At 41.7% G+C, this 20346-nt stretch overlaps 1 pseudogene; it reads left to right on the plus strand.

Moving 5' to 3' along the window:
* The first annotated feature begins 2795 nt into the window (after positions 1–2795).
* On the plus strand, positions 2796–12956 carry LOC129397771 (ribonucleoside-diphosphate reductase subunit M2-like; annotated as a pseudogene).
* Positions 12957–20346: the final 7390 nt, after the last annotated feature.

Below are 20346 nucleotides of genomic sequence, written 5' to 3' on the forward strand. Positions count from 1 at the left end.
CTCTGCTTCAGAATCACTGAGACTTCAGCTGAGAAGACTTGGAAGCCTGAGATGACTTAAAAGCTTGGGGCTGGAATCATTTGGAGTTGCTCATTCACATATGTAAAAGGTAAACTAAGGCACAAAAAAAAAATTTTAAGAGCTCATTTGACCAGCCCGGTGCTGTGGCTCATGCCTGTAATCCCAGCACTTCGGGAGGCTGAGGCGAGTGGATCACGAGGTCAGGATTCAAGACCAGTCTGGCCAACATAATGAAACCCCGTCTCTACTAAAAATACAAAAAATTAGCCGGGCGTGGTGGCACGCACCTGTAATCCCAGCTACTTGGGAGGCTGAGGCAGGAGAAATGTGTGAACTGGGGAGGCAGAGGTTGCAGTGAGCCGAGATCGCACCATTGCACTCCAGCCCGGGTGACAGTGCGAGACTCCATCTCAAAAAAAAAAATAGAGTTCATTTGAATAGGAAGCAATTAATGAATTGGGAAATACCAAACCAAAAGAAGTTTAATTTTCTCATGTCAAATCATCAGGGGCAAGTATTTATGGGGTAAATGTGGAGCAAAATAAAGAATTTGATTGATTGCAATTTTACAGTTGCCTTATTCATTCATTCACCTTCTTGGAAAGTCCCTAGTTATATAAGTTTTTGGCTACTTCCAATTGGTTGAGCTTAAGTTTTGTTTTTCTTTAATACAGGCATTTACAAGAAATGGCTCAACATAAGTTTCCCTTGTGTTTGTAAATCAAGGTTGAGGTCACTTATGAGGCCTAACTGGTTTTGTCTGCTCAGAGATTCTTCAGGCCTGGTCTCCATTTTAATTTACTTCAACATATGTCTGAGGTTATGCTGGCTGTTGACTGGGATCTCGGCTAGGATTGTCAGCAGGAACACCTACGTGGTTTCTCCATGAGGTTGCTCTGCTTCCTCATATCCAAGGTGGCTGGATTCTGAGTGACTCCTAAGACAATCAAGTGGAAGATGTATAACCTTTTTTGACCTTGCATCACTTCCACCTTACCTACAGGCCCACCCAAGTTCAAGAGGAAGGAATACAGACTCCACCTCTTAATGGGAGGAGTGTCACACTAAAGAAGAGCATGTGGTGTGGAATATCTTGTTACAACTCTCTTGAAAAGTACAACCTGGCTGGGCGCCGTGGCTCACGCCTGTAATCCCAGCACTTTGGGAGGCCGAGGCAGGCGGATCACCTGAGGTCGGGAGTTCAAGACCAGCCTGACCAACATGGAGAAACCCCATCTCTACTAAAAATACAAAATTAGCTGGGTGTGGTGGCGCAGCTAACGTGGCTCCCAGCTACTTGGGAGGCTGAGGCAGGAGAATCGCCTGAACCCAGGAGGTGGAGGTTGCAGTGAGCCGAGATTGCACCACTGCACTCCAGCCTGGGCAACAGGAGGGAAACTCCCTCTAAAAAAAAAAGAAAGAAAAGAAAAATACAACCTGCCACAGCCATTAAATTTCGAAGTGGTTATACAGAAATAGATAACCAAGACTTAGTGATATAGGGTTTACTTAGTTCACCTAGGTAACTGCTTGGTATTGTTTGATTTGCTAGAATGAAATCTGCTAGTATTCCTTCTCTAATTAAAAAAATAACTTTAGGCTGGGAGTGGTGGCTCATGCCTGTAATCCCAGCACTTTGGGAGGCCGAGTCAAGCAGATCACTTGAGCCCAGGAGTTCGAGACAAGCCTGGGCAACATGGTGAAACCCTGTCTCTATAAAAAATACAAAAATTAGCTGGGCATGGTGGTGCAAGCCTGTGGGCCTAGCTGCTCGGGAGGCTGAGATTGGAGGATCACCTGAGCCTGGGGAGGTCGAGGCTATAATGAGCTTCGATCTTGCCACTGCACTCCAGCCTGGGTGACAGAGTGAGATCCTGCATCAAAAAAAAAAAGTGTTTAAAAATAAATAACTTTAAAAGAAGACACCTGAAATTGTGGCCAGACCTAGATTCTAATTCTGATTCCAATATTAACTGATTATGACCTTGGGCAAATCAAGTTCTCAATATCTCAATTTAAAAATGTTTCTAAGTGAGATAAAATAATTTAAATATTCTCTTACAGTAGCTGGAAAAGGCAAACAAAAGCAACATTGCATATTACGTGCAGTTTTGCAAAATTTGGGCTCCAGTTCCTTGAGATGCTTACAAAAAATAAATTCAGTGGCTAAATAAACTGAGGAAATGCTGTATATTATATCCCTCTCCCACTCTTGAAGAGTCTCAGTAAACATTAGGAAATTAAACAGGCCGGGCGCGGTGGCTCACGCCTGCAATCCCAGCATTTTGGGAAGCCGAGGCGGGTGGATCACATGAGGTCGGGAGTTTGAGACCAGCCTGACCAACATGGAGAAACCCCGTCTCTGCTAAAAATACAAAATTAGCTGGGTGTGGTGGCACATGCCTGTAATCCCAGCTACTAGGGAGGCTGAGGCAGGAGAATCGCTTGAACCTGAGAGGCAGAGGTTGCGGTGAGCCGAGTACTCCAGCCTGGGTAACAAGGCTGCACTCCAGCCTGGGTAACAAGAGCAAAACTCCATCTCAAAAAAAAGAAAAGAAATTAAACATCTGAGCATTCTCATAGGAAATAAATTTATTCAATTTGTTTAACCAATCAAATTAGATGAAGGCTAGAGATTTCAGATTTCGGGGTCTGGGCTTTTGGGAACAGGCTGGTGTGGGGGTTTGCCAGACTACCTGAGTTTGGTAACTGGTTCTACAACTTACTGTGTGTTCTTGGAGAAGTTACTTAACTTTCCTAAGCTTCAATTTTTTCATATGCAAAATGTGCTATTATTATTCTAATTTTACATTTGGTTGTTGCAAAAATAAGTTAAAACCTTTTTGGTTACATTTTAATTTAATCACTTCTATAATGATGATGCGACTACTAACGCTGATCTAGATAGACTGTAGTCCAGCTTCTTTTTTTAGTTTTTTAATTTGATCTAGACTTTTTAGGAAATTACTCTGTGCAAGATTTCTGACAAAAGACAAGGGAGAGGGTAAAATTTAGAGTACTTTGGGAGGTCGAGGCGGGCAGATCACTTGAGGTCAGGAGTTCAAGACCAGCCTGGCCAACATGGTGAAACCCCATCTCTACTAAAATACAAAAATTAGCTGGGCGTGGTGGTGCACACCTGTAATCTCAGCTACTCGGGAGGTTGAGGCATGAGAATTGCTTGAACCCAGGAGGCAGAGGTTGCAGTGACCTGAGATCATGGCACTGCACTCCAGCCTGGGCAACAGAGCAAAACTCTGTCTCAAAAAAAAAAAGAGAGGGACACAAGATCTCATCCTGGCATCAGCCACTGGTATCTCCTTTCATTACTCCTTGGCAGTCCTCAGTAAGTATCATATTGCTTTTTTTCCCAATTTTTTTTATTGTGGTAACATTATATAACATAAAATTTATCATCCTAACCATTTGTGAGTGTACAGCTCAGTGGTATTAAATACATTCATATTGTTTTGCAACCATCACCATTATCCATTTCCAGAACTCTTTTCATTTTGCAAAACTGTAATTCTGTACTCATTAAGCAATAACTCCCGATCACCCCTCCCCTCAGCTCCTGGCAGCCACTCTTCTAATTTCTGTTCTATGATTTGGCTACTCAAAGTACCTGATATCAGTGGAATCATACAGCATTTGTCCTTTCATGACTAGCTTATTTCACTGAGCATAATGTCCTCAAGTTTCATCCATGTTCTGGCATGTGTCAGAATTTCCTGCCTTTTCAAGTCTAAATAACATTCCATTATTTTTCACATTACCTTTTGTTACTTTAGGAATCATGGTCTGGGGGCTGGCCTTTAGCAACCAATACGTTTGGGGAGAGAGATATCTTCCTCAATGGCCTATCTTCTTTGTTGATGGATTCCTAGAGAATTATGCTACATTTTGCATCCAGGAAGGGTCACCCACCTAATTAGCCCACTTTTTTCCTCCAGAATTTTAATGTGTCTGAAAATTCACCTCTTAAAGGAGGAAGTGAAGGCAAGAGAAAGAAAGATGTGGGAATTGGCAGAAATAATAATTCTTCAAATGAGTCCCTTCCTAGACAGCATTCTCAAGCTAGGTATGCAAAAGAGCAGGACCACAGAGCTGCATTAAGGAATTAGATTTTATAGGATCAGAAAACAATCTTAGGAAACTGGGCCATTTTTAGTCTTCATTTCTTTTTGTGTTCTTATCAAAAATTGTAAAGGGGGTGGAAGATACATGCTGAGGTGGCAACCAACAAACATTCTCTTCGGAGGGTAAGACCACAGTGCTACAGAGAATGGAGAAAAATGTCATATACTTCCACAAACCAGAGTCAATGTTAGGAAAGATTTCACTCTAACGGCTTCCCTGCTAAGGGAGTTCTTCTATGAGTAGCTTTCACTGTGCAAGATCAGATGAGACCTAGGGTAGCCCAGGACACAAGGATCCTCCCATAATCCCCCAGGGGGCCACTTTCAATGTGGGCTAGTCTCTGCCCGTCCCTGCCAGGAACTGAAGAGGCTGTGCCAGTACCTTTTCCCCTGATCAGTCTCTGGGAAGGCAAAGCTTTTCTGCATCTGGCCTCAGTGGTTAGTGAGACTGTGGGATCGTCCTGAAGGACAGGAGGTCCTGGAGTTCACCCTCATGACATCATATCTGGCTTAGGACCATCACTCTTCATGTCCTGCTCATCGCTGTTCCTCACCATAGTTTCTCCCTAATGCAATGCCTTGTGGGGAGCTATTTCCCTGAGTACACAGTGATATCAGGATGTGAATCACCTTTTTCTGGGCAGAGGTGGTGGAATTTTTTACCATCATGAAGCTGAGGTTCCTTGCCCATTCTGAGTTGAATAACCCAAATCTTGGCCCTTAGAGCTTCTCATATCTCTAATTCCTTATAAAACTTAATTCTGTCCCCAGCTCTTTACTATCCCATTGCTCAGTATCTTCTACCACGTCCTCCTTCTCAAGACTCTGATACCTAAAATACACAATTTTACAGCAGCAGGAGGAAATAGGCAAAGGATATTTTCCTTTGTGGTGCTGGGTGTTGGGGATTAGTTGTAAAACTAGTCTCCACTAGAGGGAGACTTAATCTCAAGAAAGAAAACAATATGATCTGTGTCAAGTTGAGAGGAAGCAGAGGTATTAACTTGTTTATATAGCTTTTGTATTATAGCCAACTATCTCTTCTTTAAAAATCTTTTTGTTGTAAAAATGAAGAGAATTTATTTATTTATTTTAGAATTTTTTAAAATTTAATTTTGTTTTATAACTATGTAAAATACTTGGGTTTCAAAATAAACGCTATAAAACAAGGCATATTTAAATAAGTTTATCATCTACCTCCACACCTTCCATATCACTCCTTCTCTCTCCCTAAAGGTAATCACTTGATTTTTAGTAGAGATGAGGTCTCATTTATGTTGCCCAGCTGGTCTGGAAGTTCTGACCTCAAGTGATCCTCCTGAAGTGCTGGGATTACAGGCATAAGCACCGCGGCCGGCCATGGTATTTCCTTCTCTATGAAATGTTTGTTTAATCTGTAGCTCAGCTTCCTTTTTCTTTTTCTTTTTTTTTGAGATGGTCTTGCTCTGTGGCCCAGTCTGGAGTGCAGTGGCTCGATCTGAGCTCACTGCAACTTCTGCCTTCCGGGTTCAAGTGATTCTCCTGCCTCAGCTTCCCGAGTAGCTGGGATTACAGGCGCGCGCCACCATGCCCAGCTAATTTTTGTATTTTTAGTAGAGACGAGGTTTCTCCATGTTGGTCAGGCTGGTCTCAAACCCCTGACTTCAGGTGATCCATCCGCCTCGGCCTCCCAAAGTGCTGGGATTACAGGCGTGAGCCACCGTGCCTGGCCCCTTCTTTTTGTAATGAAAAACAAACAAAAATCACACTTGGCCAGGCCCAGCACTTTGGGAGGCCGAGGCGGGCAGATCACGAGGTTAAGAGATCAAGACCATCCTGGCCTACCTGGTGAAACCCCGTCTCTACTAAAAATACAAAAATTAGCTGGGCGTGGTGGTGCGCACCTGTAGTCCCAGCTGCTTGGGACTCTGAGGCAGGAAAATCACTTGAACCCGGAAGACGGAGGTTGCAGTGAGCCAAGATGGAGCCACTGCACTCCAGCCTGACAATAGAGCGAGACTCCGTCTCAAAAAACAAACAAAAAAACAAACACACACACACACATACACAAAACAACCCTCTTTTACTGAGGAGTATACATACAAACTAACTTGGACAACCACTAAGAGTCCCTCACACTTTCTTTCTTTCTTTTTTTTTTTTTTTTTTTGAGAGTGAGTCTCACTCTGTCACCCAGGCTGGAGGGCAGTGGCGAGATCTCAGCTCACTGCAACCTCTGCCGCCTGCGTTCAAGCGATTCTCCTGCCTCAGGCTCCCGAGTAGCTGGGATTACAGCCGTCTGCCACTGCACCTGGCTAATTTTTGCAGTTTTAGTGGAGACGGGGTTTCACCATCTTGGCCAGGCTGGTCTTGAACTCCTGACCTCGTGATCAGACCGCCTCGGCCTCCCAAAGTGCTGGGATTACAGGTGTGAGCCACCACACCTGGCCCCCTCACATTTTCATGTACTGACAAAACTATTCCGTCTTTTTTTTTTTTTTTTTTTTTTTTTTTTGACAGTGTTTCAGTCTTGTTGCCCAAGCTGGAGTGCAATGACACGATCTTGGCTCACTGCAAACTCCACCTCCCAGGCTCAAGCAATTCTCCTGCCTCAGCCTCCCAAGTAGCTGGGATTACAGGTATATGCCACCATGCCCAGCTACTTTTTGTATTTTTAGTAGAGACAGGGTTTCCCATGTTGGCCAGGCTGGTCTCGAACTCCTGACCTCAGGTGATCCGCCCATCTCAGCCTCCCAAAGTGCTGGGATTACAGGCATGAAACACCACACCCGGCCTAAAATAAATTTTTAGGACAGATCAGGCTGGCCCCATTTTCTAGCCCAGTTTTTTACAGAGCTATTAGTCTTTTTCTTCCCTATTTTTAGAAGTTTTTCCTGAATCAAATATATTACTCCTTTGTAATGTAATTTATAAATTTCTTTTCCCATTAGTCTTTTTACTTTTTTTTGTTATTATGTAAAATTTATCAATTTGCATCTATGGGGATAATCAAACATTTTTTCCACCTTAGATCAATTAATATGGTGGATTATATTAATAGATTTCCTAATATTATATGTTCTTGCATTTTTGGAATATTATCCAGTTGGTCATGATAAATATTTTTTAACATGCTGTTGGATTCACTTTGCTAATGTTTTATATATATGTATCAATATTAATACAAAAGTGAAATTGATCTATAATGGTTTTTTTTGTTACAGTCTTTGTCACGATTCTAAAATTGAGGTTTGGAAATCAATGTTATACTTACTTTGCAAGATGATTTTGGGGGTTTTCCCTTTTTTGTCATAGTCTAAAATAGTTTTAAAAATTAAAGATTTGTTTTTTAAAGTTTGGTAGAATCATCTGTAAAACGATCTGGGCCTGCTTTGTTTTGTAGGGGAACTCCTTAACTAGTTTCTATGATTATTTTATGTTACTTGGCCGGTTTAAATTTGCTGTCTCTATAAGGGCAAATTTTGTTAAATTGGATTTTCTAAAAAAATCCATTTAATGTAGATTTAAAAATATTTTTACAAGAATATTTTTCAAATTTCCTCTTTTGTGTCACTTTATTTCCAGTTTCATGGATTTGTGCTTTCCTAGTTTAGCTAGGAAATTATCAAAATTATTTTTACAAAGAAACAGTTTTGGATTCTTTAATTAGTATAATGCTACCATTATTATTGTTATTGTTGTTGTTTTCAAACCCATTAACTTCTGCCTTTATTTTTACTAATTTCTTATTTTTGTGTCATTCGGTTTACCCTGGGTTTTGTGTATAATATTTTGAGTTGGATTGTTATTTATTTTTACTTATATAGGTATTTAATGCTATAAACCTTTCCCTCATAGCTGTTTTTGCTGTTTCCCATAAATTCTGGGGGTTTTCATTGCTATTTTCAAAAACTTCTCCCGCGCCACCACCATGCTCTCGGTCCGCGTCCGCATCACTTCCATCGCTGACCCGCAGCAACAGCAGCTCTTGCTGCTGAAGGTTCTCAGTCTGGCCAACAAGGAGAACACGCCCTCGACCCTGAGAGGAACTCGCGTCCTGGCCAGCAAGGCCGCGAGGAGGATCTTCCAGGAACCCGCGGAGCCGAAAACTAAAATAGCTGCTCCTGGCGTGGAGGATGAACCACTGCTGAGAGAAGACCCCGCCACTTTATCATCTTCCCCATCGAGTACCATGATATTTGGCAGATGTATAAGAAGGCGGAGGCTTCCTTATACCGAGGAGACCGAGGAGAGTGATTTTATATCCCGTGTTCTGGCTTTCTTTGCAGCAAGTGATGGCATAGTAAATGAAAACTTGGTGGAGCGATTTAGCCAAGAAGTTCAGATTACAGAAGCCCGCTGTTTCTATGACTTCCAAATTGCCATGGAAAACACACATTCTGAAATGTATAGTCTCCTTATTGACACTTACATAAAAGATTCCAAAGAAAGGGAATTTCTCTTCAACACCATTGAAACACCTTGTGTCAAGAAGGCAAATTGGGCCTTGAGTTGTATTGGGGACAAAGAGGCTACCTATGGTGAATGTGTTGTAGCCTTTGCTGCAGTGGAAGATATCTTTTTTTTTTTTTTTTTTTTTTTTTTTGAGACGGACTTTCGCTCTTGTTGCCCAGGCTGGAGTGCAATGGCGCGATCTCCGCTCACTGCAACCTCCGCCTCCCGAGTTCAAGCGATTCTCCTGCCTCAGCCTCCCGAGGAGCTGGGATTACAAGAATGAGCCACCACACCCAGCTAGTTTTTGTATTTTTAGTAGAGACTGGGTTTCTCTATGTTGGTCAGGCTGGTCTCAAACTCCTGACCTCAGGTGATCCACCCACCTCAGCCCCCCAAAGTGCTGGGATTACAGGCGTGAGCCACCGCGCCCGGCCATTAACAGCATCTTTAAAACTGTGTAGCCACCTCACAACCAGGCCTGTTTATTTATAATGCTGGTGGTATCACCTTTTGCCAGCAGGCTGGCTGGCTGTGACTTATCATAGCAGTGACAGCAGCAGTCTTGGCTTTAAAGTGAGGGGTGACTCTCTAGTGAGCTTGGCCCAGCAGGATTAAACATTCACTTAACTAGCACAGGCAGTTGAAAGATGCAGCCTCCCTACTTCAAAGCAGGTTTTGTTTACTTAAATATAAAACTGGCACTTTACAAACATTGTTTGTACTATCAAGGTAATAATAGCTTGATTTATTTGGTTTCTACACCAAAGTATTCTGCTGACCACTAATTGGAGCCAATTCAAAATTCACTAAGTAACTAAAGTAAGTTAAACTTGTGTAGACTAAGCATATAATTTCTAAATTTTATTTTCTTGAATGAATTAAAATATTCCTTAATCAACTTTAAAGTCAATCCTGTATATAGCTAGATATTAGTCTGTTGGTGCCAGATAGAAGACAGGTAGTGTTTTTTATCCTGTGGCCTGGGTAGTGTCCTGGGATTCTCTGTCCTATCTGAGTAGAGTGTTGTGGATTAAGGAATCTCTCACGGCAAAGACAGATTAGAAATTTAGGCATGATCTCGGCCTTCATATGTGTGAGAAGCCATATCATTTTATTTCTCACTATATTTTCCCCAACTTCTAGTTGATAAGAAAAAATTATTGAGGAGTTTTTATATGTGGGGACTAAAGTGGCATTGTAAAATTTCAAGTCATCCTTAAACAAAATGACCCACCTAAGGTCTTGCTCCTGTTAGGTGGTGAAATCAACTGGAGTTGGTTCCTAAAAGTTGTTTAGTCTTGTTTAAGTAGGTTGTGTGAATTAATAGTTAATTCATTTACATTAAGTAGGTTGTGTGAATTAATAGTTAATTCATTTACATTTACTATATGACCTTTTTTTTTTTTTATAGAGTCTCGCTCTGTTGCCCAGGCTGGAGTGCAGTTGTGAGATCTTGGCTCACTGCAACCTCTGCGTCCCGGGCTCAAGCCATTCTCCTGCCTCAGCCTTCCAAGTAACTGGGATTACAGGGCCCACTGTGGTGGTGGGCTAATTTTTGTATTTTTAGTAGAGACGGGGTTTCACCATGTTGGCCAGACTGATCTCGAACTCCTGACCTCAGGTGACCCGCCCCCCTTGGCCTTCCAAAGTGCTGGGATTACATGTATGAGTCACCACGCCCGGCCTACATGTCTTTGAAATTAGAAAATATTTTTTAGGCTGGGTACAGGCTTGAGCCACCGCACCTGGCAAACTAATATTCTTAATAGGGCTAATTTGAATTAATCTGCCTTTAAGTTTGGGAAAAAGAAAGCTGAGACACTACATGAAAGATGATGCAGGATATGTGTTGATCTTTTGGCCCCATTTGTTAATTTTATTATCTATTTGAACATTGTCCTGTTCTATTTTTAGTTTTCCTAATCATTTATTATATAGTCAATTTTTAAATTTCTGTAATGATATTTTCTATCTTTTATTGTTACCTAAATAAACTCAGATTATATGGTCCTTACACTTGTGCAACATTAAAATGAATAAAGGCTTTGCCTTGCATTGTCAGAAAAACAAAAACAAACCCCTGCAATTTATTTTGCATTTCCCCCTTGACCCAGGAGTGGTTTAACACGTTCTGAAATTTCCCTTTGGGGAAATGTATGGGAGAGTGAGTGTGGGTGTGTGCAAATAAAATTCCCTTTGGAAGAGGCCTTTTTGTTTTATTGTTTGATTTGTCTAATTGTATTACATTTTGGTCAGAGAATACTATTTGAATTATTGTTTCTTCACTTTGGATATACTGAGATTTTCTTTGTAGCTTAGGATGTGAATGTGCCACATTTTTGTGAATGCTTTATGCATTTTTTTATTTTTTTCTTTTTTCTTTTTTTTTTTTTTTTGATATGGAGTCTCACTGTCGCCCAAGCTGGAGTCCAGTGGCACGATTTCGGCTCACTGCAACCTCTCCTCCTGGGTTCAAGCAATTCTGCCTCAGCCTCCCGAGCAGCTGGGATTACAGGCGCCCACCACCATCTTCAGCTAATTTTGTGTATTTTTAGTAGAGATGGGGTTTCACCATGTTGGCCAGGCTGGTCTCAAACTCCTGACCTCATGATCCACCCGCTTCGGCCTCCCAAAGTGCTGGAATTACAGGCATGAGCCACCACGCCCAGCCCTTTACGCATTTTTTTAAAAAGTTTATTCTCTATTATTAAGGTTCAGAGTTTAATATTATTAAATCTACTTAAATATATTTATTATGTTGTTTAGGTCTTCTGTATCCTAACTTATTGTTCACTTGACCTTTCTAGATCTGAGGGATTTGTTAGTCCTCCTATTATAGTGTGCTTCTATTTCTCCTTGTATAAAATGTCATTATCTTTATAAAAATTGTGGCTAAAATTTCTTTCTCTTTTCTCATTAAAAGTAATGCTTTTTAGTCAGAATTCTACTTTGATGGATAATTACAACTGCAACCCCGCTTACATTTAGGAATAAATTCTGGTACATCTCTTAGTCATTTATTTAGGCTTCCTGAAACTCTTCTTAGATGTAGCTCTTTTATATAGCACAGTGTTGGACTTTGCTTTGTCAATGTGAAAACTATTTTCTTTTAATAGGTAGGGAAACCTATTCTTTCTCTCTTTCTTTATTTAAACCCTTTCTTTCTTTCTTTTTGATACGGAGTCTCGCTCTGTCGCCCAGGCTGGACTAAAGCGGCACGATCTCGGCTGACTGCAACCTCCACCTCCCGGATTCAAGTAATTCTCCTGCCTCAGCCTCCCGAGTAGCTGGGACTACAGGCACCTACCACCATGCCTGGCTAATTTTTGTATTTTTAGTACAGACGAGGTTTCACCATATTAGCCAGACTGGTCACGAACTCCTGACCTTGTGATCCACCTGCCTCAGCCTCCCAAAGTGCTAGGATTACAGGAGTGAGCCACCACGCCCGGCCCCATATCTATTGATATTATCAGTATGTGTGGCCACAGATCTGCCTTACAAATTTTGTTTTATATATATAAGTCTTTAACCATGTGGTCTGTTTCACTTGCTTCCTCCTCCCCTGTCCCGCCATCCCCCCAGCCTTAAACATATCTTTGGTATTTAGGAAGAGTTTGTATTTTTGTTATAATGGATACGTTCATCCTAATAGTTCTATACAATATGTGAATTATCTCTTTTTGGCTATTGTTTATATGAGCAACACTGAAATTATCTAGTAATCTGTTACTCTCCTTAGCACCTACCTTGAGGAAAAATCCTTTTACTCCCGGTTAATATCTGTGTCTGACAGAGAACTTATTCTATTTCTCATGTACTGTCCCTAATCTTCTTTTTTTTTTTTTGAGATGGAGTCTTGCTCTGTCGCCCAGGCTGGAGTGCAGTGGTGAGATCTCGGCTCACTGCAAGCTCCACCTCCGGGGTTCAAGCGATTCTCGTGCCTCAGCCTCCCGAGCAGCTGGGACTACAGGCCTGTGCCACCACAGCTGGCTAATTTTTGTATTTTTAGTAGAGACGGGGTTTCACCATGCTGCCCAGGCTGGTCTTGAACTCCTGACCTCAAGTGATCCGCTGCCTCAGCCTCCCAAAGAGCTGGGATTACAGGCGTGAGCCACCGTGCCCAGCCCCCTAATCTCTCTTTACTGATAGTTGTACTATATTTACAAGATTGCCAAGAAATGTGGAAAAGTTAATGAATACATATTAATGGTTTATTAATATATTTAAATACATGATAAAATAATAGTATCTATTTCCAGACTTCATGGTCAACCCGTATATTGTTAAAGCACATAGCCAAGATATCCTATACTGGTGCCATTATAACCATCATTTATTCTTAGTTATGCACGTAAACAAATTTAATTCACACCACTAGTGAGAGATACTGATGTCTTTTCAGTCATTTTGGTTGTTTAAAGCTTGTTCTTTGGTCTTTTTGTTTTGTTTTAAGAAATAGTGTTATAGGCCAGGCACAGTGGCTCACGCCTGTAATCCAACGACTTTGGGAGGCCAAGGCAGGTGGATCACCTGACGTCAGGAGTTCCAGACCAGCCTGGCCAACATGGCGAAACCCTGTCTCTACTAAAAATACTAAAATTAGCAGGGCATGCTGGTGTGTGCCTGTAATCCCAGCTATGGAGGGGGGCTGAAGCAGGAGGATCACTTGAACCTGGGAGGCGGAGGTTGCAGTGAGCTGAGATGGTGCCACTGCACTCCAGCCTGGGCAACAAGAGCAAGATTCTGTCTCAAAAAAAAAAAAAAAAAGGAAAGAAAGAAAAGAAAAAGAAATAGTGTTAAATAGCTCTATGAATGCTGCAGAGAGGGCTACCCCATAGGCAGTGTGTGGGGAGTATACAAAGCTTGTTCTTTGGCTCCTCAGGAAGGGGATCTTATCAAGAATATTATTCTTTTGTGGTATTGTCAGTGGAAAGGAGAGATGTAACAGCAGTCTCCGAGAGAGGGAGCCTTAGTCTCAGGAAAGAAAACTGGATCAGCTATTTTAACTGTATAGAGAAGTTTTGAAACTATAGCTTTTACATTTGTAGCCATGCATCTCTTCAGGGGTCAGAACTACGCCTTCATTTCCTATAAGGAAATCTACAAAAGCCAGGGTGTTTGAATAGTTCAAAATTTGGCCAGTAGCTTGGTTGGATGAAATCCTGTTAGCCCGGGAAATGGGGCAAAAGCCAGGTCTCCTATCCAAGACCCATCAACACCTGACCCAGTAAGGTGACATGCAGGGCACCTTGGAGCTACTTAAAAGAAACCTTAGTAGAGAGCTGATGGTATAACTAGAGACAGTGATTCAGGTGGTTACACTGTGTAATAGATGAGATAAATGCCCCATTTTTACTATGAAGGGGTTACTAATAATTTTTTCTGGTTTTAAAAATTGCCATGGGAGGCCGGGCACGGTGGCTCACGCCTGTAATCCCAGAACTTTGGGAGGCTGAGGTGGGCGGATCAACTGAGGTCAGGCATTCGAGACCAGCCTGACCAACATGGAGAAACCCTGTCTCTACTAAAAATACAAAATTAGCCGGGTGTGGTGGTGCATGCCTAAAATCTCAGCTACTCGGGAGGCTGAGGCAGGAGAATCGCTCGCTTGAACCCGGGAGGCGGAGGTTGCGGTGAGCCGAGATCGCACATTGCACTCCAGCCTGGGCAACAAGAGCGAAACTCCATCTCAAAAAAAAAAAAAAAAAAAAAAAAAAAAAAAAAAAAAGAATAAAGGCAATGAGAAACAGAGATGATAAAGAAGAAACAGAAAATCTTTCTGATCATGTTCTATCTTCGAGATTCTAGTATCCTTTGAAGCCCAAACTATACTTCCTACCTTTGGAATCTGTTAAATACTCCTATTAATTATAATTTCCCCACTTCCCCTTTTTTGTTTAAGGTAACCTGAATGAGTACTTCTTACTTGGCAGTCTTAAGCCAATAATAATGCTAAAATAATTGAGCATTCATTATGCATCTGGCACCCTATTAGCATGTTACATATATTTAATGCTCAAAACTAAGATTATCCCCATTTTACATATAAGGGTACTGAGACCCAGAAAGATTAACTTGTGTAAGGCCACACATTTAGGCAGAGCCAGAATTTAATCCAGGCAATGTGACTCTAGTACTTATGCTGGTGGTTGCCTTCATGTAGGTCCAATGTACACATCGCCTATAGAGTACAGGTTAAACTTGTACTTCAATAGCAGATAATCTCAGTCCAAATAAAAGATTTCCTAATGGTTTAGTTTCAGTCATCAAAGAATTTAAGTGAATGGAAAAAAGTATCTTAAGGCATACGTAAAGGATGGAGCCTTTAAAGAGCCCTTCCAACTTTGGAAGAAGTAAATCTGGTCCTAGTAAAAGACCATCTGCTGTACCTGAAGTCAACCAGTTCATCTGAAGAAAGGCTAAAATGCAATACACTTTTATTAGAAGCTTAAAATTGCCTGTTACTACTGATATTACAATTTCCTAGTGAAATCTTTTTTTTTTTTGAGACGGAGTCTCGCTCTGTCGCCCAGGCTGGAGTGCAGTGGCGCGATCTCGGCTCACTGCCAGCTCCAACTCCTGGGTTCACGCCATTCTCCTGCCTCAGCCTCCCGAGTAGCTGGGACTACAGGCACCCCCCACCACGCCCGGCTAATTTTTTGTATTTTTAGTAGAGACGGAGTTTCACCGTGTTACCATACGGAGTTTCACCGTGTTAGCCAGCATGCTCTCGATTTCCTGACCTTGTGATCCACCCCCCTGGGCCTCCCAAAGTGCTGGGATTACAGGCCTGAGCCACCGCGCCCGGCCTGAAATCTTAAATATTAGAATTCACATAGGATCAAGCCAGGACTGCACCTTGGATTTTTTTTTTTTTTTTGAGACGGAGTCTCACTCTGTCGCCAGGCTGGAGCACAGTGGCGCAATCTCGGCTCACTGCAACCTCCGCCTCCCGGGTTCAAGCGATTCTTCTGCCTCAGCCTCTGGAGTAGCTGGGACTACAGGAGCGCGCCACTACGCCCAGCTAATTTTTGTATTTTTAATAGAGACGGGGTTTCACCATGTTGGCCAGGATGGTCTCCATCTCTTGATCTCGTGATCCTCCCGTCTCGGCCTCTCAAAGTACTGGGATTACAGGCGTGAGTCACCGCGCCTGGCCTTTTTTTTTTTTTTTTCTTTTTTTTGAGATGGTGTCTCACTCTGTCGCCCGGGGGATGGAGTGCAGTGGCGCAATCTCGGCTCACTGCAACCTCCACCTCCCGGGTTCAAGCGATTCTCTTGTCTCAGCCTCCCGAGTAGCTGGGACTACAGGCGCGTGTCACCATGCTCAGCTAATTTTTGTATTTTTAGTAGAAACAGGGTTTCGCCATGTTGGTCAGGCTGGTCTCGAACTTCTGTCCTCAACTGTTCCGCCTGCCTCAGCCTCTGAAACTGCTAGGATTACACGTGTGAGCCACTGTGCCCAGCGTGTACCTTGGATTTTAGATTACAGAGAGACAAATAATCTAAAACGATCACCTTTCTCTCTAGAACAATGGGTTAGAGGATCCAGAAACAGACCCAAATATGTTAGGGAATACATTAAAAATGGCATTTCAAATCAGTAGAGGAAAAGAAAACTTATTAATGATGCCAAGGCAACTAGTTAAGGCAACTGAAGCATAACCTTGTCCACATTCACTAAAATTCCAGAAGGAACAAAAATTTAAATGTAAGAACTGAAGCTAGGGGTAAATTATTTTTAAAATATTGGAATTCACAAAAAGCCATTCAAAGCATAAGATCCAGAGCATAGAAAAAATGAGTAATACATCTGACTACTACATAAGTACTAAAGACATGTCCATGGCAAAAAAAAAAAAAAAAAAAAAAAAAACCCACAGAAAAACAAAAACAAAACAGAAAAACCACCAACAAAATGAAAGTAAGTGACAAACTGGAGGGAATATTTCCAACATATTTGACAAAGGACTAATTTCCTTAATATATGGAGTTCAAACAGATTAATGAACATGATCAACAGGCTGGGTGCAGTGGCTCAAGCCTGTAATCCCAGCTTTTTGGGAAGCTGAGGTGGGCAGATGGCTTGAGCCCAGGAGTTCAAAACCAGCCTGGGCAACATGGCAAAATCCCATCTCTACAAAAAAAATTAAAAAATCAGCTGGGTGTGGTGGTGCATCCCTGTAGTTCCAGTTATTCGGGAGGCTGAGGTGGGAGGATTGTTTGGACCTGAGAGGCAGAAGTTACAGTGAACCAAGATGATGCCACTGCACTCCAGCCTGGGTGACAGAGGGAGGACTGGTTTCAAAAAAAAAAAGTCAACAGCCCAATAATAAGTGGCAAAATACATTAAAGGCCATTTTCAGGGAAAAAAAATTAAAATAAAAACAGTTTATACACATATAAAAACACCCTAATTAAAGAAATGCAAATTTAAAACAATGATATACCGTGTTGGGTGGGTGTGGTGGTTCGTGCCTGTAATCTCAACACTTCCAGAGGTTGAAGAATCACTTGAGGCCATGAATTGAAGACAAGAGGAACAACACAGTTAAGACCCTATCTCTTAAAAAAAATTTGTTTTTTTTAATCAGCTGGGCATGGTAGCTCATGCCTATACTCCCAACTACTTGGGAGGCTAAGGTGGGAGGATTGCTTGAGCTCAGGATATTGATGGAACCACTGCACTCCAGAGCTTAGGCAACAGGGAGACCGTCTCAAAACAAAAACAAAAAATAAAATTATATACCATGTTCAACCTACAGCTTAACAAGCAATATGGTATAATGGTTAAAACTGCTGGCTCTAGAGTCAGAATATTTGGGATTAAATCCTGGCTCTACTCCTCACTGTGTATTCTCCAGTTTCCTTGGTTGGGTTGAGAACTAAATGAGAAAATGTAATAAAGCAATTAGAACTGTGCCTGGCATGTATATAGTAACTGCTCAGTTAACATTAGTTCTACTAGTTCAATCAATTAGTTCTATTAGTTCAATTAAAATTAGTTTAGACTGAAAAAAAAAAAACAGAAAAAACGATGATGTTGAAAAGAAAGCAGAGAACTAGGCACTCATATGCCATCATACACCACTGGTAGAAGTACAAACTGGCACAATGTCTTTCAGTGGTAATTTGACATTATCTACTTATTTTATTTTATTTATTTTTTTTTTTTTTGAGACGGAGTCTCACTCTGTCACCCAGGCTGGAGTGCAGTGGCGCAAAATTGGCTCACTGCAAGCTCCGCCTCCTGGGTTCACGCCATTCTCTTGCCTCAGCCTCCTGAGTAGCTGGGACTACAGGCGCCCGCCACACGCCCAGCTACTGTTTTGTATTTTTAGTAGAGACGGGGTTTCACCATGTTAGCCAGGATGGTCTCGATCTCCTGACCTCGTGATCGCCCACCTCAGCCTCCCAAAGTGCTGGGATTACAGACGTGAGCCACCGCACCCGGCCTATCTACTTATTTTAAATGCACAAACCCTTTTGACTTTGCAATGTACTTTAAAACATTTATCCTACAGATCACATATGTACATAAAAATACATACATACATGTTCATAAAGATACATAGGGATTTTTCATTACAGCAATGTCCTTATTAGCAAAAGACTATAAATAAACTAAATGGTCATCCATATGGGTCTGAACAAACTATGGTGCATCCCAAAATGGAATATTATGATAAAAACATAATCCCCAAGATAGTCAAAAAGCAAATCAAAAAGCAATGTGGACAGCTCTCTCATTAGTGTTTGTATGCAGAGAAGATTTCTGGAAGGAGACACAAGAAATGAGTAACAGCAGTTGCCCTGAGGAGCAAGACTGAGAGTTGAAATCAAATGGAGATTGGCTTTTCACTGAACATCCTGTAAACATGAAATTTTTTCCATGTACATTACTTTTTCAATTGAACAAAAACTAGTTAACTTTTAAAAATGAGTGCAGTCATCATTTATCATTACATCCCTATCAGAAAGGCAGAGGGAGGCATTACCAACTGAAGACAAATTCTAAGAGAAATAATGCTAGCCTATCATTGCAGATTAAAGGGCCAAAATGGATATCCTAGAGCAAAGATAGTCCTTGGTCCTTAAAGAACTCTTCTCTAGAGAGTGATAAGAACCACAGGGACTAAGCACATGAGTTATCTTTCCAGATCTCACATTATCCAGGTATTAACTCCAGAGCCTATAAAACAAGAGCTGTTCTTCCCTCCATCTGCAGAAGCATAGGAGTGCTCTTATACTTGGTGTGTTCTTCCCTCCATCTGCAGAAGCATAGGAGTGCTCTTATACTTGGTGTGTTGGTTAAGATGAGGATTTTGGGGGAAGAAGGAAAAGAGAAGGGACTGATGGATATACTTTATTTATTTTTTATTTTTTGAGACGGAGTCTCACGCTGTCGCCCTGGCTGAAGTGCAGTGGCACGATCTCTGCTCATTGCAACCTCCGCCTCCCGGGTTCAAGCAATTCTCCTGCCTCAGCCACCCGAGTAGCTGGGATTAGAGGCATGCGCCACCATGCCTGGCTAATTTTTTGTATTTTTAGTAGAGACAGGGTTTCTCCATGTTGGCCAGGCTGGTCTTGAACTCCTGACCTTGTGATCCGCCTGCTTCGGCCACCCAAAGTGCTGGGATTACAGGCGTGAGCCACCGCGCCCGGCCTGGATATGCTTTATAATGGTCTCCTGGTCCTAATGATATCTTTGGGCAACTTATTTCTTAGTTTTTCCCTTTCATCTTGACACCTTATATATAAATTCACTTTACAATTCACAAAGCACAGTTCTACTTACTTATTAATTCTCTTAACCACCTCGTAGATGGGTATTAAAATACCATTTTATGAGTTTCAGAGGGGTTTCCTTGTCCCACAAATATTAGGCTTATGTCCTGGCACCCCCCCATTGAACTCTCCAAACCTGAACCTTTCCACTCTGTGACTTTCTCTCTTCATCCCTGCTCAATCTCCTTGCACCAGCACCCGATTCCATTTTATTCCAGTCAACACTAAACGCCTGTGTTCTTAGGTGCTGTGCTTCTAGACAGTGACAGAGGAAATTTTTTAAGGACCAAGGACAAGATATGTTTTTCCTTCTGGGGACAGATTTGAGCTAGTTGCTTTTTAAATATTGTTCCTTTGTTATTCTGTCTGATAAAACAAAGTAGTGGGCCTTATAAACAGGATCTCACCAGGATTGAATACCTACTATGCTATGATATTGTCTAGACACTTTATTCATTTTATCTCACTTACCCTGTAAAAGCAGGCTCTATTATCTCCACAATACAAATGAGTTGATAGAAATTTAGTGAAGACAAGACAGTTGTTTAATGTCATATAGCTCCTATGTTCCCATGTTGAATAAGGATTCAAACCCCAGTATCTGGCTCTACAGCCTGTGGTACATTACACCATGTTGTCCAACAAGTATAGCTCTCAGGGTTACATGGTTTGTTAAAGTGGTTAAAAACCCCAATCAAAGGCCCGTGGAAGTTCTTAAGCAGGGGTAGGTTATGCCAGAAAAAAAGTAGTGGCTATTCAGCTAATTTTCTCACATTTACTCAGTCTTTCCCGTCTCTAAAATAAAAATGAATCTAAGTTCCAGAGAAAACAAATGGGGGCAGTGTGAGCCAAGGAAGTGAATAATAATAAGCAGAAGAGAAAGGCAGCCTCTGCTCATTGGTAGTCCCAGGAGGTCGGCCTTCTGCAGTTGCCAAGCAACGAGTGTAAACAGCACAAGATC

Source organism: Pan paniscus, chromosome 1 (genome assembly GCF_029289425.2).
Source record: "Pan paniscus chromosome 1, NHGRI_mPanPan1-v2.0_pri, whole genome shotgun sequence".
Classification (NCBI taxonomy): domain Eukaryota; kingdom Metazoa; phylum Chordata; class Mammalia; order Primates; family Hominidae; genus Pan; species Pan paniscus.